Source organism: Ambystoma mexicanum, chromosome 1q (genome assembly GCF_040938575.1).
Source record: "Ambystoma mexicanum isolate Mex_15411 chromosome 1q, UKY_AmexF1_1, whole genome shotgun sequence".
NCBI classification, from domain to species: domain Eukaryota; kingdom Metazoa; phylum Chordata; class Amphibia; order Caudata; family Ambystomatidae; genus Ambystoma; species Ambystoma mexicanum.
Genome location: NC_090922.1, coordinates 238,023,894 through 238,049,454, shown reverse-complemented (window position 1 = coordinate 238,049,454; position 25,561 = coordinate 238,023,894). Strand labels below are relative to the sequence as shown.

General features: G+C 50.2%; 1 long non-coding RNA gene across 1 annotated transcript in view; it reads right to left on the bottom strand.

Moving 5' to 3' along the window:
- LOC138521185 (uncharacterized) overlaps positions 1 to 21,601 on the bottom strand; it is a 125,543-nt gene extending 103,942 nt beyond the window's left edge. The window contains exon 1 of the long non-coding RNA XR_011282964.1: positions 21,374 to 21,601. This is a non-coding gene — a long non-coding RNA (uncharacterized lncRNA). The remainder of the gene's footprint in view (positions 1 to 21,373) is intronic.
- Between the last annotated feature and the right edge of the window lie 3,960 nt (positions 21,602 to 25,561).

Sequence of the window (25,561 nt, the reverse complement as noted above, 5' to 3'; positions counted from 1 at the left end):
GGCTTGCCACCGGCCGCTGCCATCCAAGCTAAGCCTGAATACAGTGAGGTGAGGGGCTGTGCGAGGTTCTCCTCTAGGACCTGCCGGAGTTCCATTGCTCTGTCAGGGACATCTCTTGCCCGTAAGCTACAGTTTACTTTGATGAGTACAGCAGAGCCTGGTGCAGCGAGGAGGGGCAGCACCTTGCTCCCACCTCGTTCCCCGCCGCAAATGGGTGCTGGTGCTCCAGAGCAGGATGCCACTGGGGACCCCAGGTCTGAGCGGATGGAGACGCAAAGGGGAGTCGAGAGATCTACCGCTGTTCTGTGGTCTTTGTAGCACACCGCTGCCCCTCACATCCGGTGTTCCCTAGGGCTTATCCTGGGCTGGTTGGGTGGTTCACTCCCCAGAACTGGTGGCTGATTATGCCTTCTCCCGAACCAGACCTCCACCTTCAGGGCTCCGGATTGGAGCGGTGGGAGGAGCTGGGGTGATGGTGCTGTCGGGGTAATTGCGGGCTGCAAGGTCCGCTGGTGTTACCTGGATCTCTGATCAGCCAGACCGGGTCCACCCAGCCTTGCCGGTCTCTTTGGCGGCGTCCGAACATCGCAGGGTCAGCGTTGCCTCGGTTTTGCCCAAGGGACCCCCTCTCCCTTTGGGTCCTTGCCGGAGCATTGATCTACTTCCTTCGTTGGGCATCCCTCAGTCGGGTTCACATTTGCCAATTTCACAGTTTACTCAGTTTTCCTCAACGTGTACGAGGGCTTTTGCTCGACCCTCGTATGACCAGTCTGATACTTCACACCAGGCTCCCCTAAGGCCTCTTGGTTCACGTAGTTTCAACAAAACAAAGCAAAAAAAAGCTCCTGTCAGAGTCCTTCGAATGAGCGCCCGCGGCGCCTGACCACTCTGCCTCTGGACCTTTACTGGGGTTTCTTTTAAAGTTCAAATACACATGTTCTTTGTTCAACAATGTTGCCGCCTGTAATCATGGGCCCAGCACAGTTTTGTTTACTATCAGTCCTCTCCGACTCACCGGCTGTGCTGAACTGTTGGAGTTTCTTGTCTCGGGAGTCAACGACAGCACCACAGCGGCATGCGCTTCTCCCCGCTTTGGCTATCAGCATGGGAGGGCCTTGTGTACCATTGACACCTGTCACACCACACGCCAGCTGGACTTCCCGGTCTTATGATTTTCCTTTCAAAGGCTTCGCGGGTCTGAGTTGAAAAGGGCAAGGGCAATTCCCTCCTCGTCGCCCCTCCGGGTCTCGCCGCCTTTTTCCTCCATTTGAACTGCCAGTCCAGAATAGCTGGTTCCTTGTGCATTCGGCCTTGCTCAGGTATCCGTTCATTCTATCGAATCACAACCCATCGAAACACAAACCATAGAATTTTTTCCACCGAAATACCATTCCATAGAATGGCCATTTCGTTGAAAAAAATGTGATGGTTCCATCGTCATGTAATGGTAAGTATTAAGGGCTAGGGTAAGGGTTAGGGTTAGGGTTGGGGTTGGGGCTTGGGTTAGTTTAAGGGTTACATTAGGGTTGGGGTTAGGGTTAGGGTTGGGGGGTAGGGGTGTGGGCTGGGGGGACTGGGTGGAATATAGAAAAAAAATATTAAAACGTTACAAGGGTCTGGCTAAATGTCAACACTGGACAGCGCCATGTAACGTTTTAAAGTAACACAAAAATGCATGAAAATGCTGCTTTTTACATGTAAAAGTGCTTTTGCATTGAAACCAGTCCATGTATATTGTCGATGGACTGGTTTAGATGGAATTGCACTTTTATATGTAAAATATAGGATGTTGAGGGTTTGTTATTCAAGGGTTTGTATTAGATACTTTTGTAATTTAACCCTTTGTTTTCGAAGCTATCACTATAAACCCCTCGCTCAAAGTGTGCTCTTGTGCTCCGCCTTTTATCCCTGTGGGAAGGGAAAGGGCCATCAGGTGTGCGTAGTTATTGTCAATTGCCTGACTCTGCCTGACCCTTGGGGACCCCAGGTAAATGGCTCTGGTGTTAGTCCGTTGTCTTTCACAGCGTAAGAAAGTGTTCATGTCGGAAAGGGGGGTAGAACTTCTGTATATCCTACGGGATAGGAAGCTTCTTTATTTTTTTAAAAGGATGCTTGTGCTGTCATGGAGGGCGCAATGTCAATATTGTGGGCAAGGGGCAGCTCAATCCGTTGGTGTGGTTGGGGCAGAGGTGCCTTTCGAACAACAGAGCAGTGCACCAAGTAACATAGCTCGTTCACCTTGATGGCAAGGTGAGTTGCATAAACTACCCAAAATGGACTGTTATACCTGTGCTGGTTCCATTAGAAAATAAAATTCCTAAGATAAATTAGATCACCAGGGAAGAGCTGCAGAGGGGGCTGACGTTGCAGGCGTTTCTGCTACAGCCCCCGTTGCTTCGTCTGTCTGGGAGGCATAATCTGTTGGGAGACACATTTTATTGCCTTTGTTAGGGAGGACAGGTAGCTATTCAATTGGAATGGATGCTGCTCTATGAGCGTCTGACACTCGCCTGACAGGAGAGAATGGCGTGTGCATGTGGCGCCCTGTCACTACTTCGTGGAGTAATAAAGGGTGGCCTTTACAGGGCTGTGTGTGCAAACTGAAGAATGCGACTGGTAGACAATGCATCCAGTTCTTTTTTAAGGTGGTGCACAGTTTCGACAGCTTGCTTTTAAGCAGGCCGTTTATCCTCTTTATTATGCTATTGGCCTGGGGGTGGTAAGTGCATATCCAATGCCTGATGCCCATTAATGTTGAAATCTCTTTTAAGAGGTCATTGAAATAATGTGTGCCGTTATCTGACCTTAATAAATCACACACACTGTATCAAGGGAACACTTCCTGCACTAAAAATGTGGCAGCGCACTTAGGGTCTGGATGTGCACAAGGTCCTGCCTCCAGTCATTGGGAGAAGGGACAAACAACTACAATAAGGTAACAGGATCCATTACACCTTTCGCCCACGTCTGCATAATCAATGTGAAATACGTGGAGCGGTCCAGTAGGGCGGGGCAGGGTGCCTCTGATGGTACTTAGTTTGAGGCCTGTGTTGTAACTCTGGCACGTGGTGCAATGTGTGGCCATTTTCATCATTTTTTCTTGTAGGTTGGGGACAAACCATTCTTCCTGAATGCCTACTGCAATATGTTGTTTGGAAACGTGTGATGGATGATGTAACTGTTCGAACGCTAGTAGTAATAACTCATGGGGAATCGCCGCTTTTCCTGATATTTCATGTCTCCATTTGAGATGTGTTGGAGACTGTTTGCATCCTCTCTTCACCCAGAGCTCATTCACTTTGTGGTGCCCATCCCCGTAATTCAATCAACTGCATAATTGGTAAGGCATTGTACGGTGTAGGCAACTGTTCCGTGTTAGGTGTTAACATGGGATACTCTGATACTTGTGGTACTGGAAGGTATGCTGCCGTTTTTGCTGCCGCATCCGCGGCAGCCTTACCAAGCAAGACCATGTCTGTGTTATTAGTATTGGCAGTGTATTTCAAGACCGCCACTACAGATGGCTGGGACAGCGCATGGATGAGCTTGTCCAATAATGCAGCGTGTTGCACAGGAGATATGTCTGCCCTCTTGAATCCCTGTCTCTTCCACCGTGCAAGACTTGCATGTACTGTGGTTGTAATGAAAGCTGAGTCAGAGTAAATGGCCATGTGACACCCTTGGGACACTTGTAGTGCTTCAATAAGTGCCATGAGCTCAGCCGCTTGAGCCGAGAAAGGCTTTGGTAACCTCTTCTGCAGCAGTGTCTCGTATTCCCCATCCACTAGGCTGACCACTGCCGCCGCAGTGTGTCATAAGCCTATGTCCTGGTCAATAGTTGCTGACTCATCAACGTAGAGGACCTCCCCCCCTCAAGTGTTATGTCATGTGCTTTAGGGATATCATCCTCCTCACCCTCAAAAGTTACACAATCATGGCTGTCCAAGTCTTAGTCAGAGCTCATTTGAGTTAGAAAAGTGGCAGGGTTAACAGTTTTACATCGTACAATGTGAATGTTTGGACTGGATAGAATGATCTCGTATGCGGATGCTTGCTTGCTGGTCAGTGTGTATTTAGAGCGTTCTAAAATGACAAACACTGCGTCCTCAATGTACAATGTTACAGAGCACCCCATAACGGTAGTCAAGCTTTTTTCAATGAAGAATGCCACTGCAGCAAGTGCTTGCTCAGAGGTGAATTGTCCCTGCATCACTGAATCTAGGATATCACTGTAATAGACCAATGGCTTGTGGCCCATGGAGCTTTTCTGCATCAGTACCGTAGTCATCACTTGTCCATTAGAATGGGAGAAAAGGTAGAACTCTTGCGTTTAGTCTGGTGTTGTTAACACTGATGCGGTTGAAATGATGACCTTGAGATCATTGAAATTGGTACACATCTCTTCTGGCCATATTATTTTGCTGTCGCCCCTCTGAGCTTCCTTTAGGCCCTGCAACAGTGGTCTCGTGTAAGCTGTGTAATCAAATGTCCAGGCCCTACAATAATTGCAGAGTCCCAAGAATTTTTGCATTTCCTTTACCCTTTTGGGGCTGTGAGGTGGCACACACAGAGACGCGGTCAGGAATTATTCTTTTGCCATTGACAGAAATGACCCAAGTAGAGCACCTCGGCAGGGAATACTGTAACTTTCCCTTGTCAACCTTTTATCCCTTGCAGGTCAAACGATGTAGGAGTGTTATGGAGTCCTGTCTGCACTGGTGCTTGCAGAACTGCACACTAATAAGTCATCAACCTACTGAATAATGGTACTGGGCACATGAATATTGCCTAAATCAGCATATAGTATCCTGTTGAAAATGCTGGGGGACTCACAGTACCCTTGAGGCAATCTTGTGTGTTCAAAGCGCATCCCCCCATGTGTAAATGCAGTGAGGAACTGTGAATCTGGGTGCACGGGAACAGAGAAGATGTTTTAAAGATCCACCACAGTAAAGTAGGTCGCCTCATTGGGGATGTTGCAAAGTATTGTTGCAGGGCTCAGGACCACTGGACATTCTGCCTGTACAATGTCATTAAGAGGGCACAAACCCTGAATCATTCTCGAACTCCCCCCTTTTGCCTTTTTATTGGCTAGATCGCTGTGTTACATGGGGAAGTAGATGGTACAATTATCTCCTGATTCAGTAGGTCAACAATAGTGTCCCTTATCTCTTCCTCCACCTCTGTCGACAAGGGTACTGTCTTACCCATGGCAAAACCGCTCCTAACTTGAGTGTTATCTGAACTGGGGTCACCCCTTGCAAGAGCCCAACATCGTGGACATTTGTTGTCCACAGTCTTTAACGGAACTGTTCTAAGTCTGCTTTAGTGAAAAGGGGCCGTGCTACCAGGGCCATTAATGGGCACTGCACTTTCCAATACTGCACCATAATGTCGCAAGGGATAAAGATCGCCAGCACAATCTCGCCATTGTCTGGTCTATCTTCAAACCAATCTGCATCTGTCACTTCTTTTAGGGGCATTGTAGGGTCAATAAATAACACTGTGTGCCACTTATATCCATCCAAGTCTGTTCCAATTACAACAATCCATTTTGCTGATACCACCAGACCCTGTAAATCTAGGGACAATATTGTTCCTGCCACCAGTTCAGGGGACACTATTTGTTGAAAGATTAAATCAGACGGCACTCGCCAACATGCTTTGCCTTGTTGGAACACTGCTTTTAGAAGCACTGTTATGCTCTACACAAAAAAGTCAGGGTCCACAGGGACACCGCGAACCACAGTCTCTCCTCCCCTTGCATGTATTATGACCATTGACATTATAACACACATGCCGGGAGTGGCGCACACTAGCCCTCCATCTGTGAATGAAAAGGTCACGTTGTTCAATTGCTGAACAGGTCTCGCCCAAATACATTTATTGGGGAGCTCTCAGAATATAACAAAGGTGCATGCACCACTTTTCCTCCTATTTTGATGTGAAGTTCTTTTGTATAGGGAACCGTGGCGGCAGCCCCAGAGGAGCCCTGCGTGTCAAGAGTTTCACCTGATAATGGGAGGTTTCCCTCACTGATGCATGATTTAGTGGCACCTTTGTCAACCATGAAGATGAATTGCTTGTTACCTATCTCAGCGCCCACCAAGTGTTCCTCGTCAGGGTGGACTGTCATGGACAGGACTGTGCACGCAAGAGTTCTCTGTGGGCTGTCCTAGTCGGGGTATGTGTTGGAACCAGGAACCATGAAGGGGTTGTTGCACACTATGCTCACCCCTCAGTAGGGTATGACAGTGCTGTTCAGCACCACATCAGTCGTTGCCATGTTACTCCCATACATAGCGTTCTGTTGGGGCATTAATGGTTGCGTCATTTGTGGGCTTTGGACTTGTGCACCTGGGGGTCGTGGTGGTAATTCAGTGTAGGCCCGATATATCTCATAGGGTATGGTGGTTGGCCTCAGTATTGGTATCTGTGGTTGGGCCATGGGTGGTGGGCAATAGTTGCTATGTGGATTGGATCCTGCCCCCTGCCTGCTTATACATTCCCACGCAAAGTGTCCCCACTTCCCGCAACTTCAGCATTGCGAGGGACCTATACCTGCTCCCCGACATCCCGTCCCTCCAAATCCCCCTCTGCCCCCTCTGAACCCACCTCTCCCATGCTGCTGACCTCCTTGCTACCATTCTGGGTAGAGACACTGAGGTTCATCTCCCACTGTCCTTGTCCTCGTCTTGGCCAAAACGCTGATATTCTCACCTCTGGAGGCGCTGGTGTTTGTTCCGCCGCCTCTGTTTGCACATTTGATGATACCACCCCTTCAACTGCCATTTTTGTAAGCTTTTTCTGCACTAATTTCGCTTCCTCAGCCTGCAGCCTCTGGGCTGTTTCCTTTTCCTGCTCTTTTAGCCTCTTACCATCGTGTATGATAATTGTCTGAATCTCAGCCCCGCCCCCCTTCGCTTAAACGCCCACTATTTTGTCTAATGCCTTCTGTACTTCCTTGGGCAAACCCCTCTTGATGACAAAATAGAAAAGAGCAAGTGATCGGTTGCACTGGTCCCACCCGTCTCTGCATGCCACATCTCATGAACCTTAATAATGTATTGCGCAGTGTCTTCATCATCTCCCATTGTATACTGCATGATAGACTGATAGAAATCTCAGGCAACTTCACAGAACCATCAGGGTAATGGCCCCTGCCCATATCTCACTAAGTCCCCCTACTTTTCCTGCCCATTGGAAGTATCCCAGCTGCGCCTCACTGCCCCCTCACTCCTCTGTTGTAGCCCAGAGACACTTTCCCTCCTTTCAACAGGTACTTTCCTTTGCACCTTCAAACTTTTAGAACTGAAACAACAACATCTAGGGATCTGTTTTCCTTTCAACTCAACCATCCCCCCTCTCCTCATTCACCTTCCAACAAACAAACTAACAGCCCTGCCCCCCAGGCATATGGGCTCAGGGTTTCACCACCCCTGAAAAACAGATAGCACATGGCAGTCAGTTGTATCCCCTTCAGGTGGTCTCCTTTCTGGATGGCGGGGTGCCCAGCTTCCAGAATTTCCTGACTCCCTGCATTTTACGCCTTCCAAAGTCTGCCTTCCGGCCACTGGGTTTTCGCCTCCCAGCTGCCCCTTCTTCTACTTCTTCACCCTTCCTCTGATTGGGGTCCCACCAGTTCTTCTGTGTTGCGTATAATGTACTCCTCCTTTACTAGGTGGGGTCTCTCTCCTTCCTATTCAAATGCCAGTGAGAATGGGTGGGAATGGGTAACCCCACTGGCATCTCACCCCTTTCTCAGAGTCTGGGCCGAGAGGTCCTGGAATATTTCCACTGTTGAGTCCTCATATTCGATCGATCCATCCGCCTTGACTTTTCCAGCATGTCAGCCATGCCTCTGTAATAATGCAGCCTCTCCAGCACTGAGGAGGGACCTCTGTTTCCTCCCTCTGCACAGTGTACACGATCCAGGGCTACTCGCTCCCCCTCCTTTGTCCCTAGGACCATCCCAATGATTTCTTGGATTTTCCTTCAGGCCAAAAAAGCAGAGGTTATTACGCCTCTCTCTATTCTCAATATCATCCACCTTCAGTCCCAACTCAGCTTCTTTCCTTTCAATGTCCTAGAGGCATGCCTCCATCTGAGACTCTAACATCCCTGAGGAGGTTTGGTTCACTTCCACACCATCCAACCTTTCTTCCAATGTCACCACCTTTGCTGTTAAGCCTGCCACCTTAGCTCCAATGTCTGTTCTCATTCCCTGAATTTGTTCCAAGATCATCTGAATGTCATTTTTTATGGTCCCTATCTCTGTGGGGCAAGGCCCTCCATTGACCTTCTTTTCCGTCATGTCGCTGCTGTCACCACTGTGAAGATATTGGTATTTTACATGTATCTTTCTCCAACTCATCCACCAGGCCCGACCCTTCTGCTGCGCTGTTTATCTTCCCACTGCCGATCGCACCTCCACTGGCGGGGTCCCTACATCGGTGCTCACTTCACCTCTTCCACACCCCACTGGGGAGACTCCTCCACCTCCACTCCCCCTCTCGACCACACAGATGCACAGACAGCGCCACCCGCCTGCATCACCCATTCTCTGACCACTTTACAAACCACGTTCCTTCACGCCTCTTGTAATCCTGGTGCCCGTGTTCACTTCTTCGCTTGTCCCCTCTTCTGAACTGTGGTGTTGCCTGGGCTCTCCCTGCCACGACTGGCCCGTGATCATCCCCAGTCCTTGGGTCCTTGGCCTGCCGCTGCCCCTCTAGCACCTCCTCTTCCACAGTGGGATCCTTCACTCGTGACACTGCTTGCCACTTATTCCCTCTGTTCCTCCCGCCGCTCTGTCATGCACTCCAGGGGTCCTCAGTGGCCCCCCTCTCGCTCTCTGTTGGGGGATCTTACTACCCCCCTTTAATGTGCCTTTGGGCTCCCCTCTGTGCCGTCTCCCCCCGACTCCTCACCTCCAGTGCTGCAGGGCTCTAGACCGACCTTGGGGGAGGACGGTGGGGGAGGCTTGGGCCCGACATTCCACCGCGCGGCAGGTGGAGCGCTACACCGGCTCCTCCTTTCCTCTACTCCTGCGCTCTGAATCACTTGGGCGTCTCCCGAGTGAAGGAGGAGAGGACAACCTCCCCTATGTCGTGCCTCGCCCCGGGCCCGGCACAGTCTCCCCATTGTCTGCCTCTTCTTCGCCGCTCCCGGCTGTCCCGCACCATGCTCACTCCTCACGGCCTGGCTTCTCACTTCACGGGCTGGCCACCCATTTTCATAGCATGGTTCTCTGCAATTCCTGGACCTGGGCACTTTGTTCTTGCTCCTCTGATACAGTAGTACCTCTGCACCTCTGGGACTGCACTTTCGGGGTTCCCAAGCTACATGCTCTGCTGAATCACCACTTTATCTGAGGGCATGGACCGAAGCTTTACATTCAGGCTACCATCTTGCCTGCGCCCCCTGGTGGCCTCCACCACAGCTTTTTGAACAGTTTATTGGTTACTTGCGCTTCTTTGGCCACACACCAGACACTTCTCAGGTCCCATCCGCAAACATTGTTTTGTGATTCATCAGCATCAGCTCTTGCTTTCTTATTGTACTCACAGCAATAGTAGTTCTTTACCAGAGACAATTTCACACCTTTGTAACCAGTACTTTACTCCCTATAAAAAAGCCAATGTTCAGCCAGTAAGGTTGGTCCCTAGGTTGAGTCCCCAACAGAGAGATCTGAGGATCACCTGCAGACTGAGCCTTTTATACTTTCAGGGTCTATCGACCTTGAACTTATATGAGGTTAATGGTCAAAGTGTATTATCGAAGTGGCAAGAGTAAATGTAGTATATGAAGGGTGGTTTGTCAAAGATTATGTGAGAGAAACAGGTAGAGAGAGATAAAGACAGACACTTACCATTCCAGTACCCAATGTGGCACCATGACAATCATCATGGAAGGGATAAACACATCTCCACCTCTGGAACACCATCAATCACTGGGGCACCCTTGAACGGCATTAATATGCATGCCAATAAATCTGTTTTTACATACTGCCTGCGCCTGCTGCCTGCATCCCCTTCTTAACAAATAACATAACAGGTGTATTTATAAAGCGCATGTTTACCCCCAAAGGGGCATCTTAGCACTAATAGGTGTTTATTGTTACCCTACTTAATGGTAAATATATGATATACACAACCTATAAGCTAGCTAGACTGGTAATATTGCTGTCGAGAGGATAAATATGCTTGCTACAGTGATCTGAGCAGGAGTAGGTAACATTTTTATTTTATTTATTTCAAATATTTTCATGGTGAAACAAATTCTAATGAGGCGTCACAGCAATGAAAACACTGACAGCTTCCATGGCCGCGAGGTTGATGAAACAGGAACTGTTCCATTTTCTAAGAGTATTATCTGGTATGGCAGACTTTGTTACACCAGGGGATTACACCACGTACTTCACTAGAAGCACCCAACATGTTTTAAAGAGCTTGTGGCAGGAGGGCTTCAAAAGGAAGGTTAAATCAATCCTACTCACTGACAAATAATGCAGCAGGGCTTCTGTATTGAGCTGTACAGAAGAGGAATACATCAGTACTGTTCTCCACTCATGAATATTTTCTGAACTAAGGACGTGAGACCAAATGACATGCAGGAGAGAAGAGGGGGCACATCCCCCTCTCTAACCCTATGACTACTCCTCTATCTTGGACTGACCACCTTCTGCTCTCATCACATCTGAAAAGACTTGTGCCCCAGGCAAAGCCCACCTCAGCACTGCCACCTTCCTTCGCGGTCATTTGGCCCATGAAGCGAGTGTCAGTGGCTGCCTTTGCCTCAACTTTCTCTGCTCCTCCTACACCTTTGGCTGACTCCCACTATGGCACAGCCCTCTCTAACCTGCATCTTTTGATCTCCTACACCTTGGACACCCTTGCCCCTGTTATGAGAATCCGTCTGAAGCCTACCTCCAAGTGCAACTCTTGTTTTGACTCTGACCTCGCTGCCCTAAAACGCAAGTGCACAGAGGCTGAGAGGAAGTGGAGCGCTTTGGGTGCCTCCTTTGACAAACTGGCCTGCTGTCTGCTCCAAATGCAATACAGACTCTCTGTCTTCTGCAAGAAGAGGGTCAATTTTCAAGCCTGCATCTCTGCGGCCTCTAACAACACGGCTGAACTCTTTAAAATCTGCAAGGAGCTGGCCAATCCTACTTCAGTCTCCACCTCTCCTGTTCCCTCCCAGCCCTCTGTACGGCTCTGGCATCTCATTTCACCACTAAAACGCAGGACATCCAGTCCTCGCTTTCCTCTTCTTCTCTCTCTCCATCTACCTTTTTAAGGCCCCCTTTGACCGCCTCTCCCTTTAGTCTTCCTCTTTCCTCCCTCTCTCTGATTACACCTGACAATGTTTCTAGACAAGTCCGATCTATAAAAGTGTCATCCAAACAGGTGCTCCCCTGCTCTTCCAGTACTATTAAGGGCCACATTGACACCCTCGCTCAAGCATTGACCGATTTCTGCAATCACTCTTTCACTACTAGATCTTTCCCTTCTCTCCTCAAGTACTCACTTGCGCACTCCCTCCCAAAAAAGCCTTCTGTCTATCCTACCTGACCAGCAAACTATCACCCGATTTCTATCACTCCTTTTTTGGGCAAACTCCTGGAAAAGCTGCCCATCTCCCAGCTGCTTACACTCCACAATGAATCTGTTGGTTGTCTCCATGACCATCAGTGTGGCTTCACAGCAGCCAGAGGCACGGAAACTGCTCTTGTGAACACCTGTGATGATCTGCTCTCTAATCTTGACTCCAGCTCTCCCGCTTTCCTCATCCTCCTTGACATTTCCTCTTCTATTCATACGGCCAATCATGCCACCCTGATCAATCGACTCTGTGAGAACCTGGGCATCATGGATCAGGCCCTGGTGTGGCTGACCTCCTTCCTCTTGGACCAGCTCTCCCAGGTGGGACTTGGGTCCTTTTTCTCCAACTCCTCGCTCTCCACACGTGGTGTCCCCCAGGGCTCTATCCTCTCACCCTGGGTCTTCAATGTCTATCTGGCCCCTCCGGCCCACCTGATTTCCACCTTCTCTACTAACTTTCAGTATTATGCGGATGACACTCAACTTTCTTTCAGTATTCCCTCAGCCTCCTCTCCTTCCTCACTCATTCCTCACTGTCTATCTGTGATTCAGGAATGGTGCACCTCGAACGATCTCTGCCTCAATGCTAGTAAGACTGGGATTCTTCTCATTGGGACCCCTGCAACTGCTTTCCCTCTCTCACTCTGGCAGCCCTCCTTAGGCCCTCTACACTCACCTTCCTGTGAGGCAAAAAACCTTGGTGTCAACTTCGATTCCACTCTCTCCTTCTTGCCTCACATCACAGACCTTGCCAAGAAGGCCCACTTCCAGTTGCACCTCTTCAGAAGTACTCTATCTTTTTTCACCTTCCCCAGAAGCTCACTGTCTCCATAGCTCTAGTTCTCTCCAGGCTGGACTACTGCAACAGCCTCTTTCTCAATCTGCTGAACTCTACTCTTCGTCCCCCGCAACTAATCCAGGATAGGACTGTGAGACTTATCCTTGGCCTCAAGCCCAGGGACTGCATCTTTGCAGCCCTGAAATCTCTCCACTTGCTCCCAGTGGTTGCAAGGATCAAGTTTAAGACCCTCTGCATCATCCACAAGGCTTTCTGGGGCCGGAGTCTGCACTATATCCATCTCTCTCTGCCTAAATACCTTCCTTCTAGAGCCCTTCGCTCAGCTACCTCTAACTCTCTGAGCGTCAGACGCTTCTCCAAGCAGAGAGTGGGGGTAGATATCTCTCCTCGGCAGGTTCCTCCCTCTGGAATGTCCTCCCAACCCTTCTGAACTGCTCAAGACCTTCTTTTTCTCCTCTTCCTTCTCTCTCCCGCTTCCATGCGAACCTACCTGTCCACTGCCCTGACTGGTTGCTTGATACCTTCAGAGCCTTACTGGGTACCAGGCTCCTCCATGACCAGTCATTCTTGCACTGCCTCCTGGCCTACCTCGCACTTAGGGGCTGGAACTGCAACTCCTACAGCTCCCCTGCCTCCATGCACTTCACAGAACCGTGCTGCCCTGGCTGCACTTACTCAGAGCCTTGCTGCCCTGACTGCACTTCCTTCCTCTCCCGTCCCCTTGCACTTCTCGTTGTCGCACTTGCACGATCCGAATGACACAAGGCGTAGTAGGATTGCTTGTCTTGTCTTCCCTCTGTCTCTTCTCCCAGTCTTGTGGTGCCTAGAAACACTTGTGTACAGACACGTTATAAAAACCAAATCATATCAAATCATTGCAGCAGTACATCTCACTTATCTCCTGACTCAGGGTCTGTGGACCCATGCCATTGTAAAAGGGAGGTAACATAATGTGTGCATGCTTCACCCATGCACTAATGCAGTATCCCCCTCGTGTTCAGAGCCCTAAAATCTCTCCACTGGCTCCCGGTGACTGCAAGGATCAAATTCAAGACCCTCTGCATCATCCACAAGGCCTTCTGGGGCCTGGGACCATGCTATATCCAACTTTCCCTCCCTAAATACTCCCCTGCTAGATCCCAACACTCCTCTCACTCCAACTCTTTGTGAAACGCTTCTCTAAGCAGAGAGTGGGGGGCAGGGCTCTCCCCTCGGTTGGAGCCTCCCTCTGGAATGGTCTCTCTGCCCTTCTAAGACTTGATCCGGACCTCCTCAAGATCCAGAAACTGCTCAAAACTCTACTCTTCTCTACTTCTTTCCCACTTTCCCTTCCCTGCTAATCAACCCACTGCCACTGTGATTGGTGGCTTGATCCTCATGAATCTCACAGGATTTTAGGCCCTTCTTCTCAGTCGATACCAGCAATCCTCCCCCCCATCCCCCACTGCACGGCCCTGTGGGCCCTGCTTGGTGGCTCAGCATCCCACTCGTGGAAGCCGCCTGTACTTGCATTTAGCCTGAGGTTCTCCTCCCTGGCTCCCCTTAGCACTTCCATCCCAGGCCCAGCACTTGCCCATTCCTCTGTGCCCCCCTCATCCCTCTCCCCGCCCTATCTCCTGCACTTCTCCTCACCACACTTGCATGGCCGAATGCCACAAGGCCTAGTAGGACCATGACTGTATTTTACTGTTTTTGCCATTGTTACGTTTCCTTTGTCCCTCTTCCCATTTAGCCTTGTGATGTTTTGAAACACTATTCAGTTGTATAAAGTCCCTAACAAATGCTCAATAAATAAATAAATAAATAAAATAAATGTAGGGCTTTTTACCTGCAGATGTTGCAAGGGACGAGGAGCACAACATGTGTGTCTGCTGTGTCCATGTTTCTGCTCAGCATATTGTAGTGCCACGCTCTCTGCTGCCCGCATCCCTCCACCCCACGCCACAAGGGAACGCTGCTCTTGGTGCGGGGAGGAGCGTTGGGGTGTCGCAGGGCGCCACACAGAACAGTATGGAGTGGCAGGCAGAGAGGTTGCTCCCATGGGGCTCTCCTGCTTGTGGAGCGAACTGCACTATGCACACCAGCTAGGTATCCTAGCAGCATAGATACTTTATGAAGAATAATAAAGTATCTTGTTAACAATAACAGGACTATGTGCTTTATTTAAGGAAGTCAACTTTATGTGTAAAATTGCACATTTCTACACATACCTCTCAGGCACATTACCTCCATGTCCCTCTGCCTTGCCCCAGTACTTACTTTTATGGTACCAGCCTCTTTGATAGAAACCCTTTAGGTGTTGGCATATGAGGAGGGGCACACAGCTTGTAGGTGTTGTTTGGCACACAGCTTGTAGATGTTGTTTAGCTATTTACCCACCCATTGACTGCCCATGGCCATGCTAATCCCTATGGACATTCCCACTCAGTTTATACCCTTCCCTTCTCAAGGGAACTCTTTAAGCTGGCTTTAATCAAGCTTTTGCCATCCCTGCCTGTGAGCAGGCAATGTGATTTTATTCACTGTCTATCTAGGTAGCCACTCAACTCTCCCATCTCTGAGCAGGTATAGCTTAAATTCTTGTCTGTGTAGCAAGCATTGCCACAATTTTCAGTGGCTGTGCATGTAGGTACAGTCTTCCCTCTCCTCTTTAAAAACTAAATTAAAAAAAAACACAAAACAAAGCAAGCTTTACCATCAAACGTTTTGCACAAGTGCCTGCCAGAGATTTTTCAAAGCAATCTTCTGAGACTTAATGTTAATGGTATTTGTACCGCGTGCTGTCACTAACGGAATTTGTCCCCAGGCGCTCAGGTGGATATGCAAACAAGAAGGTGGGGGTGGGGTTAGTAGGGTGAAGAGGAAGTAGGAAAGTGAGAGATGTGATGTCCTGTTGGCAGCTTCAATTCGGTTTTCACTGTGCGCTGAGCTTGGGAGTGAATATTGGATCGATGTGAGTCCTCATGTGCTGTTGGTGCAACTAATGTGCTGTTTGTTTGTTGTTGCGGTGTGAAGTTTGTGCGGTTTGCTGTGCGAGAGGTGGTTGTGTGGATTTTTGTGTGAGTTAAGTATGCAGAAATGTGAGCTTTTGGGTTAGTGGTTTATATGTCTCTTTGTCCTTATAGTTCTTGTTCTATATATCTGGTTGTCCTATGGAGTAGGCTTATTGACTTAATTGGTGTAGTAAACACGCTACTGGTGTAATAAAAATGTTGTAGCCAGGTCTGCATTCAGCCACTTGATTTATAAGCACTCTGTGTTTCTTTCATAGAAGTCCTTTTAAGAACAAGCATTGGCAAAGCCAACAGTTTTGGCTTGTGTATGATATTAGGCACTACCAGGGCACTTAGATGGCCAGGTACTCGCACCATTTTGCACCTGCAAATATCAATGGCCAGTTAGTACCAATACGACTGTGCCTGGCAAGTGTCTTTCCCATACCTACACAATAGCCCAAACTGTTTGCATTGCTAATGCTTGTTGTATTAGTGTGCTCCGTCTTGTCAATGTTCCTGTTGCTGTCTGTCACAGACACACCTTGTACCCAACGACCTTCCTTATGTATTGCTCTTTGTGGTTCTTTCTATTTGTGCCTCTTTGATGGAAAATTATATATTAAAGGTTGCATTTCTTGATTTATGTAAGGAATCCTTGGCTGTATATGACCACTTGTTAGGACAGCTCTGATCACGTGTGTTGGGCTAATAAAAGGGGTGAACGGCTACCTGCTCGCCGGTTGCTTCCACTTTATTGCTGGCTCTACGTGTGTTTATTGTGTGGCATTTCTGAGCAGGGCCTGTGTAGTAAAATGCAGTAATGGAAAACAGGAGACTTGCTGGTGCTCTGGAAGGGCTTTATTTATGAATCGCCAGCCAGTCCCAAATACATACAAACTGAGGGTCTCTAAGGATTAAGGCCAACGGGCCTGAAGTGGCTGGGGTTTGCTGTGTGCAGCTCACGTCCCCAACGGAGCTGCAGGCCCCGTTCTCAGAGGAGCCGGCAAGACGCTTCCCTCCGCGTCCTCGGCCCGGCTCGTAATGCGCGCGGAGCGCGCGGGGGCGGGACTTCCGGTTGCGCGAGATCTCGCGAGAGCGGGGCTCTCGCGACTTCTCTACACACCTCCCTTTTCCCGACTGATGATAGAGTCACTGTACAACATAGTCATTGTATCTCACCGGTCTTCTGTGCTCTCTTCTGGGCCGCTCCCTGGTTCCAGCGCACTCTTCTTGCTGCTCTGGTTCCAGGTCCGCATCGAGTTCTTCCGGTTCGACCTCAGGTTCCAACCTTTCTTCGTCGTCTCCTTCGTGTTCACGTTCCTCGCTTCTCCCATAGTTCTTCTCAGTCTCTACTAGTGATCTCTCCGGAGACCTCTCTCTTTCTTGCCTCCTCTGGTACAGTGCTACTCTATCAACGTTCCATGTGCGCCCGTCTTCCGTGCGAATGTAGTTTGTTCCTTTGTGAATTACTTGGCAGGGTCGACTGTATCGGGACCCTGTGATTTGATCTTTCTTCGGTAGTCTGATCTTGACCAGGTCTCCCTTTCTTATGTCTGGCACTTGTTTGGCCCTCCTTCTCTCATCACTCCATGACTTCATACGTGCCTTACTGTTTTGGATTCGCCACACTACTTCTGACATGTCCACAGCCTCATCTTCTCGTACTTTCGATAGCCATGGTGGAATCAGCGTGGACGCCGCACTCCTCCCTCTCAACATTTTGAACGGGGAAACCTGCGTGATGCCATTTGGAGTGAGTCTGTGGGCCGCTATGGCCTCTTTGGTGGTTTTGAGCGGGTCCATTCCTGAAGCTGTTGCCAATTGGATGGCACCCTTTATGAATCTGTTTGCCCTTTCTACAAGCCCATTGGCCTGAGGGTGATACAGGGCAGCTTTCTTTTGAATGATATGATTTCTTTTTAGAAAATCTTCCATGTCTTTAGAGACCAATTGCACCCCATTGTCCGTAACCACCTCCTTGGGGAGGCCTTCCCTTTGGAAAATTTCTGTGAGTACTTCTATGACCGTCTTGGTGGTTATATTAGGGACAAACTCTGCCTCCACCCATTTCGATAAGTAGTCCACCAGCACTATGCCATACCTGTGTTCCGGCGACATAGCCTCCAAGGGTCCTATGAAGTCGATGCCTATTTTGGACCATGCTGCTTCGGGTATTTCTGTGGGTATCAGGGGTGCCTGGCGGACCTTAAGTCTTTTGTCGCTGTTTAAGCATTCATGACACCGTTCTATCATGGTGCGAATTTCTTGGTCCATGGACGGCCACCAGTAGGCCTCTCTCACTCTGCGGCGAGTCATCGTGTTTCCGAGGTGTCCCGCGTGAGCCCGGCAGAGAATGGTTTTCCTCATACCTATTGGGGGAATGATTTGATCATTTTTCATGACGATCCCTTCGATTTCGGACAGCTCATCCGACACTTTCCAATATGGCCTCATGCCTTCGGGCAGCACTTTTTCACTGGGCCAACCTTCCTTGATGCATTCTCGAATCCTGGTCATGGTGGGGTCTTTCACATCCTCTTCCTCCCAGTGCCTTTCACTGAGTTCCAGGTAGTCGGGTGCTCTTAAGTCCATGACGGATGCCACGATGCATTCCCCATGTAGGAATGTGGTTGCTTTATCTTTATCTTCCGGCAGCCGCGACATGCAGTCGGCCTGCGTATTTTTCCAACCTGAAATGTGCTGGACTTTAAAAGTGTACTCTTGCAGTTTGGCTGCAATGCGTGCTAATCTGGGTGTGGATGTTTTGGTCCCTCCAGGGCTGAGCATGTGGATGAGCGGTTTATGGTCCGTCAGCAGCTTGAACTTTGTGCCCCACACGTATGTTCTGAAGTGTTCCACTGCCCATGCACACGCCAGCATTTCCTTTTCAATGGTGGAGTAATTCTGTTCCGCTTCCGATAACGCCTTCGACGCAAAGGCTACCACATGTTCCGTGTCACCTTTCTTTTGAGTTAATACTGCTCCCAGTCCATACGCACTGGCGTCTGTGGTGATGACGGTCTCCCACGTTGGATTAAATGGTTGCAGACATGGGGCATCCATGATGTGCTGTTTTATGCTTCCCATCGCAATCTTCTGCGGTTCTTGCCACGTAAACTCCGACCCTTTTTTGAGTAAGTCGCGGAGGGGTGCTGTGGTTTCTGAGAACTTTGGTATGAATTTGGCATAGTACTCAGCGAGTCCAAGAAATGACCTCACTTCTTCTTTGCAGGTGGGTTCTGGAGCTCTACTGATGGCCTGCATGAGGTTCCTTTTTGGACTGATGCCTTTTTCCGAGATCAGGTACCCTAAGTATTCGACCTCTTTCACCTTGAACATGCATTTTTCGTGGCGTAAGCGGATGCCTGCTTCTTGTAGCTTGTTGAGGACTTTTCTCAACGTGGAGTCGTGGGTCTGCTCATCCCCTGCATACACCAGGATGTCGTCCTGGAAATACACTACGTTTTTAACATTGCGTAGCAGGACATCCATCATCCTTTGGAAAGCCGATGCTGCTGATGACAACCCAAACGGCATTTTGGTGAATTGGTATGTCCCAAACGGAGTGATGAATGCCGTGAGGGGTTTTGACTCTTCATGGAGCTGTATTTGGTGGTATGCATTTCTCATGTCGAGTTTTGAAAATATCTTGGCCTCTTTCATTAGTAGAATGAGTTCGTTGATGCTTGGAAGAGGGTAATTGTCCGTGATGACTTCCAAGTTTAAGCTGCGCAGGTCTATGCAGACCCTCAATTCCTGGGATTGGGGCTTCTTTATGAGAACCACCGGGCTCAACCACTCGGATGCTTCGATTTCTTCTATGACCCCCTCCCTCTTCGTCTTGTCTAACTGTCCTCTGAGGGTATCTCTGGCTGTGGCAGGTACCGGCCTCACCCGATGCTTGACTGGGACAGCATTTCTTTTGAGTATAATTTTGTGGAGAAAACCCTTAATGTGCCCCGGCTCCTCTGAGAATAGTGTAGGATAATCGTTTTTGAGCACAGGTCCGTCCTTTGCACTGACTGACAGTACCTGATCCTCTGTGCTGGGATCCAGTCTAATTTTCAGTTTGTCTTGGTCGTCCCAACCTAACACTGCTGGACCTTCATGGCTGAAGTAGACTCTAGTGGTTGCCACTCTCCCTTTGAATTCGACTTTGCCATTTATGTACCCCAAGAGTTCAACCGACGCTCCCCCGAAAACTGTGGGCTTGTGTCGCGTAGTCAGCACTTGTACTTTTTCTTTTCCCACCATTTCTTTGTAAGTCTTCAGGGGAATGATGGTTAGATCCGAACCTGAGTCTGCCATGACCCTAGTTTCATTGCCGTCTATTTTAATCGTGCAATGGGGCTTCTCTCTCCTGGCTCTTGTGCTGTTCACCATTATAACTGTGGGCCTACCTTCATCTTCTGAGGATGATTCTCTCTCCATGATGCGCTCTGCGTTGAGACTGGTGACTTTCCTGTTTCTCCATCGACACACGATTGAGAAGTGGCCAATGCGTTTACATACGGAGCACTCCTTATCTCTGGCTGGGCACTCTCTGTCAAACGCTAAGTGCTTCGTACTGGTGCACCTGTGGCACTTGAGGGGTTCTTTCCTGTTTCCTTTCGCATCCCTCATGTCCGATGACGGCCTTTCTTTTTTTGAATGGAAGCCCACTGCCTGTATTTCAGCGGAGCTCTGGGCTCCTGTGAGCTCCTTCCGTCTTCCCGCCGTTTCTTCGACTGCTCTGGCAATTTCGATTGCTTTCTCCAGCTGCAGTTCCTTTTCGATGATAAATTTATCTTGGACTTTCCTGCTGTTCGTGTGAACGGTCAACATGTCACAAATGAGGTTTTCCGCATTGTTGCCAAAGTTACATAATGCCGCCAGTTCCCTCAGCTTAGTGACGTAATCATCCACTGGTTCCGACATTTCCTGCTTCCGACCGTAGAACCGTATTCTGTGCAGCACTGTGTTTTCTTTGCTGGCAAACCTCTTAACGATTCTCCTCACCGCCTCCTTGAACACGTCGTCGTTGTCGCCATCAACCGGGATCGGGGTCAGACTTTCGAAAATTCTTTGTCCCTCTACCCCCAGGGCATTGAGTAACATGGCCCTGCGCCTTGCCGCCGAGAACCCTGCTCCACCCAGTGCTTCCACGTAGGTCATGAATAGGGGCTGCCATTGTGGCCACGGAATGGCAGGCCTACCTGGAGTTTGGAGGAAGGGTGGCGGTGGCGTTGCTCCTTGCATGCTTCTTCGTGGGTTGTGGTGATCCTCGTCGCCAATTTATGTAGTAAAATGCAGTAATGGAAAACAGGAGACTTGCTGGTGCTCTGGAAGGGCTTTATTTATGAATCGCCAGCCAGTCCCAAATACATACAAACTGAGGGTCTCTAAGGATTAAGGCCAACGGGCCTGAAGTGGCTGGGGTTTGCTGTGTGCAGCTCACGTCCCCAACGGAGCTGCAGGCCCCGTTCTCAGAGGAGCCGGCAAGACGCTTCCCTCCGCGTCCTCGGCCCGGCTCGTAATGCGCGCGGAGCGCGCGGGGGCGGGACTTCCGGTTGCGCGAGATCTCGCGAGAGCGGGGCTCTCGCGACTTCTCTACAGCCTGGCCTCCTCAGAGCCCTTAACAACTGGTGACGAGGGTTCTGAGCGACCCGTGCATGCGCCGGTCTCCCCGTCCGCGCACTCTGCTTAGCTCCCTGTGGTGAGGAGCTCCCAGCGCAGGTGAAATCCTGCAATGCATCAGGTCCTTCCCGGCGCATGGCGGTACTTCCTGGAAGAGGCACTGCGGGGTTCCGGCGTTACACGCTGAGTCAGCAGGTTTCCCACCGGCGTTGCCTAGAAGCCCGGTGAGTCGAAGAAGGGGGTCAGGCACTTACTAAAGAAAAAAAAGGAGGGCCAGAGTGTGACGCGCAAACAGGAACCTGTCTAACAGGACAGCCTGTGCATTGCCCACTGCCACTCATAGCCCGTCTCGTGCCTACCCGTGCTGACGCCTGGAGGATCCCCTCGGCGGTGGAGCGCAGGGAAGGGTGTGCAGGCAGGATGCCGGTGGTCGGCTGGCGAAACAGAAGAGCTGTCCCTTGTGCTCCCGCCTCAGCGATCATCTCGGATGTGGAGCACAGGGCAGGAAAGTCAACGAAAAACTAGTGAAAAGAAGGACGCCAGCAGTCTACCGGCGTAGGGGAGGAGCTGGGCACAGCCGTTCCCTGTGCTCCCGCCTCCAGGTGCATCTTGGTGGTGGAGTACGGGGCGGTAAAGAAAAAAATACATCCCAGGGATGTGGTGGCCCGACATCAACCAGCTGCTCCCTGCGCTCCCGCTGTGGGAGTACCCTGGCTTCCGCCAACCACATCAAGGTACAACCTGCAGGGGGTCCCATATTAATTGGCAGTCCCAGCGCGTCTCTCTGACTGAGAGTGCTTGTGCAGCGGGATTAAAAGAGAGGGACTCCAGAGGCAAGGGCCACAGCGACCAGTGAGGAGGAGCCAGCCCCATACCTGTCTTCTCCATGACAGGCCCCCAAAAAGGAGGGGGAAGACCTACACAGATCAAAGGGTCCCAGCATCAGGGCCCAACAGCTATCAAAGGCCTGTACAGATCAGAGGGACCCCACACCATCAGAAGGGACCAGTGCCCACCAGCTGTCTGTATCAATCAGGGGCCCAGCCCCTTGCCCCAAAGGATGGGACAGCACCCAGATAAAGTGGCCTCTTCAGCCGCGGCTCTCAAGAGGGTGCTCGTGTGACAGGGTCAAAAGAGGTCCCAAAGGAGTGCACCTGCACAGTTAGAGGTCCAGCAGGGGCCCAGCATGATGCAGGGATCCATGTTTTCCAGCAGTGGCAGATGGGCTGATGCCCAAGGGGCTGGGCTCAAAACACCAGGATGTCCCAACTTCCTGACACCAGGTCCATGCCCAAGGGGCACTGTGTTGCCAGCATGCACGTTGTTCCACAGCAACCCAGTGCCAGAATTCGATATGAAGGCAAACCCATCGACCATCTGCCCAGGTTGGGCACATTGGCTGCAGAGGTTAGATATGTTTTTTGAGGTGGCCGAAATAACCGATGATGCCAAAAGGAAGACACTCCTGCTGCTCTACGCAGGGAGCAAGGTTCTGCCGCCTGGTGATGGGTCATACCAAGCTGCGGGGAGAGAACTATCCAACTACTTTGACTCAATGGTCAATATTGACTATGAAAGATTCCAGCTCTGACAAACCGCGAGGGGGCCAACTGTGTCCATTGATGCATTCTACACTCAGCTGCGCCAGCTACCAGCGACATGTGCATTTGTTGATGAAGAGGAAGAGTTTAGGGGCCAGATAATTCAAAAAAGCTGGTCCAATAAACTGCGCACCCAAATCCTGAAGGAACCAGGAATCCCCCTGACACGCATCCTCGAACTCGCAAGGGCCCAAGAACTGGCCGAGGTGCGGTCGACCAAACTGGAGGTGGCAAGGAAAGGTGTGCAAGTGGAGGAGGTGCATGCCATCAGGACAAAGGGCAAGAAGACCGCCCTGGTGACAGGGGCCGGAAGTAGAGCCACACCCAGGAAAAGCAAGGATGAGGCTCCCCGAGACTGTGTGAGCTCTGTGGGGATGTGGAGGGGGGGTTGCTGCATGCAGGACCTTGCCCAGCGGTGGGATGACAGTGTGGATGGTGCCACAAGGCAGGACAATACTCTGACTTCTGTAGGGCCTCCTGGGAATCAATTACCGGGGCCAGCATGTCGGAGCCATGGCGAAACAGGCAGGCTGAAATAGCCGCCAACATGGCACTCATCGTGGAGGAAGCCAATGGGATGGAGAAGGACGGGAGAGAACGTAAAAATTATGACAAAGTAGTAGCCTCTCTTGAGTGGGACTATGACATAGAAAATGTGTTCTTCCTGTGAGAGCAGGAGCTGAGACCACCAGACCACCAGCAAACGATTCATGGGTGGCAGGGGGGAAAAGACAGAAGAAGAGGCTCCAAAACACCTGTGCCCGCCAGCCCAGACGTGCGAGTGGCCAGGGCTAGCCGTTCAGATTAACTCTGGATCTGTACCATGCTGTTGGTAATAAAGTTTACATTAATGCTCATGTTCTTACCCTTGGCATGGGATGTTGTGACTAAGGCACGCGACCGTGCAGTCACATGGTGTGGTTTCAGTGACCACAGCACATCACTTATTATGACGGCTGTGATCACGTGTGTTGGGCTAATAAAAGAGCTCCGCAGCTTTCCGCTCGCCACTTCTTCCACGCTATTGCTGGCTCTACGTGTGTTTATTGTGTGGCATGTCTGAGCAGGGCCTGGCCTCCCTTAACAGAATATAAACATTTTACAACACAAATGTAGAACCGAATAGTGGCAGTTTTATATGGTGTGTTAAAGCCCCTCAGGAGGATGGGTGAGATGCACAAGGGTGGTTCATAAACTCAAAGATGCAGCACCAGGGACTGTGAAGCTTCATATCTTCACCTGGACAACAGGATATTCTTAATCATTAGGACGTAATCTATGTAATAAGATGTAACTTGTCATTAACACAACGGAGTGCAGCTCGTCATTTCATAAACTGTAACGTGTCATTAATGGCTTCCTCACTAGAAGCCTCAAATGTTATTGACAAGTACACAAGTTACAGTTCATGAAATGTCGAGCTTCATTATGATATGATATGATATTTTTAACGCGCTTAATACCCAGAGGTTTCTAAGCGCGGACCCGGGTGTGATGTCACGTGGCCTCCAACATCACACTGGCGACAAGGACGGCGCATTCCCCACACGTGCCCGCCATCAAGGAAAGACATCTACAGCTGCCCGTCACTGCTGACACATCAGAGACCCTTACTGCTGCACTGGCAGAACGCTGCGCTGCCTACGAGCATTCCCAGCATCACAAGCCTCGCTCTCAGACCCCCAACGTTCTGCATAAATCATCCACGCGCATGAACATTTAAGTCCCACAGTACGTTGTGAGCCCACAAACGCTCCGGTCCCACACAAGCCTCACTTTCAGACCTCCAAAGTTCCGGGGAATGTCTCACCAGCATCATTTCATCGTGCTCGCATAAACGTTCCATCCTCCCGCAGATGCTACGCGAGCCTCAACTTCAAGTCCCCAACATTCCGTGTGGACATTCTACGGTCTCATTTTCGCCATGAACACCACACACTCCGACACACGCGAGCCTCCATTTCAAGCACTAACATTCCATTTGGAAAAGTTACAGCCTCATGGTCAGCGGCGCACACGGGACTTCGATTATTCAACGTCCTGCGCGGCCAGCATGCATCTTTTCACCTCACAAATCATCTCTGACATTGTGAACACGGAATCTACACCTGCTCAGGGCACTGGTGTCAATGGTGAGTCCTCCCTACCCGCTCTCTAGGTCCTCCTCCACCTCCACCTGTGCAACTTGTGATGGAGTTGTTGAAGGGCAGATATGTCTGGATCTGTAGTCTCTTTCTTTCGTGCCGAGAGGGTTCCGACCTCGAGAGGAAGCCACCGACCTCGAGAGGAAGCCACAATTCCTGTTAGTAAACAACAGTCCTGTGACTCCTCTCCCGAAGAGGGAGATTATAGGGAAAACGCCTTGAAAGCACCGAAAAACCCTGTTCATTTGTATTGTGCTGGAGATATCCAATGCCTTCCAAGAACAGCAGTATGAGTCAAGTATACTGTGAATGTTAGGCGTCTCGAGAGAGGATTCACGTAAACTGATGAAGCGCCGAGTACTGGTGCAGCCAGAGACAGAGAAGCCACAGCTCCCGAACAGGTAAGGGAAAGCTGATAAAGAAGACAAATTTACGAAGAGCGAGCAGGGAGAATGCCGCAAGAGAAAGATCAAGTAGGAATAAAAGGAAGTAAATAGCAACAGAAACCGGACAACCAGAAAAGAGAGAGAGCTCTGCTAGAAAAGGGGAGAGCAACAGGGCGAAGAGCGAGACAAAACCAGCCAGAGGGCGGCGAGAGTCCCAGAGAGGGAAAAGAGGAAGGATAGAGTTCAGGGTGCCGGAACAGAATGGGAACACAGCGTATTACTGCAAAGAGAGTCAGAAAAATCAGCGGTTGCAATGCGCAGACCGCCGGGAGGGCTGCAGCTAAGAACCTCCCGGCGGCACTCATGTTGGAAAGGAATTAGACCTGCAAAGGAGCATTGGAAACAACGTGGTCGCA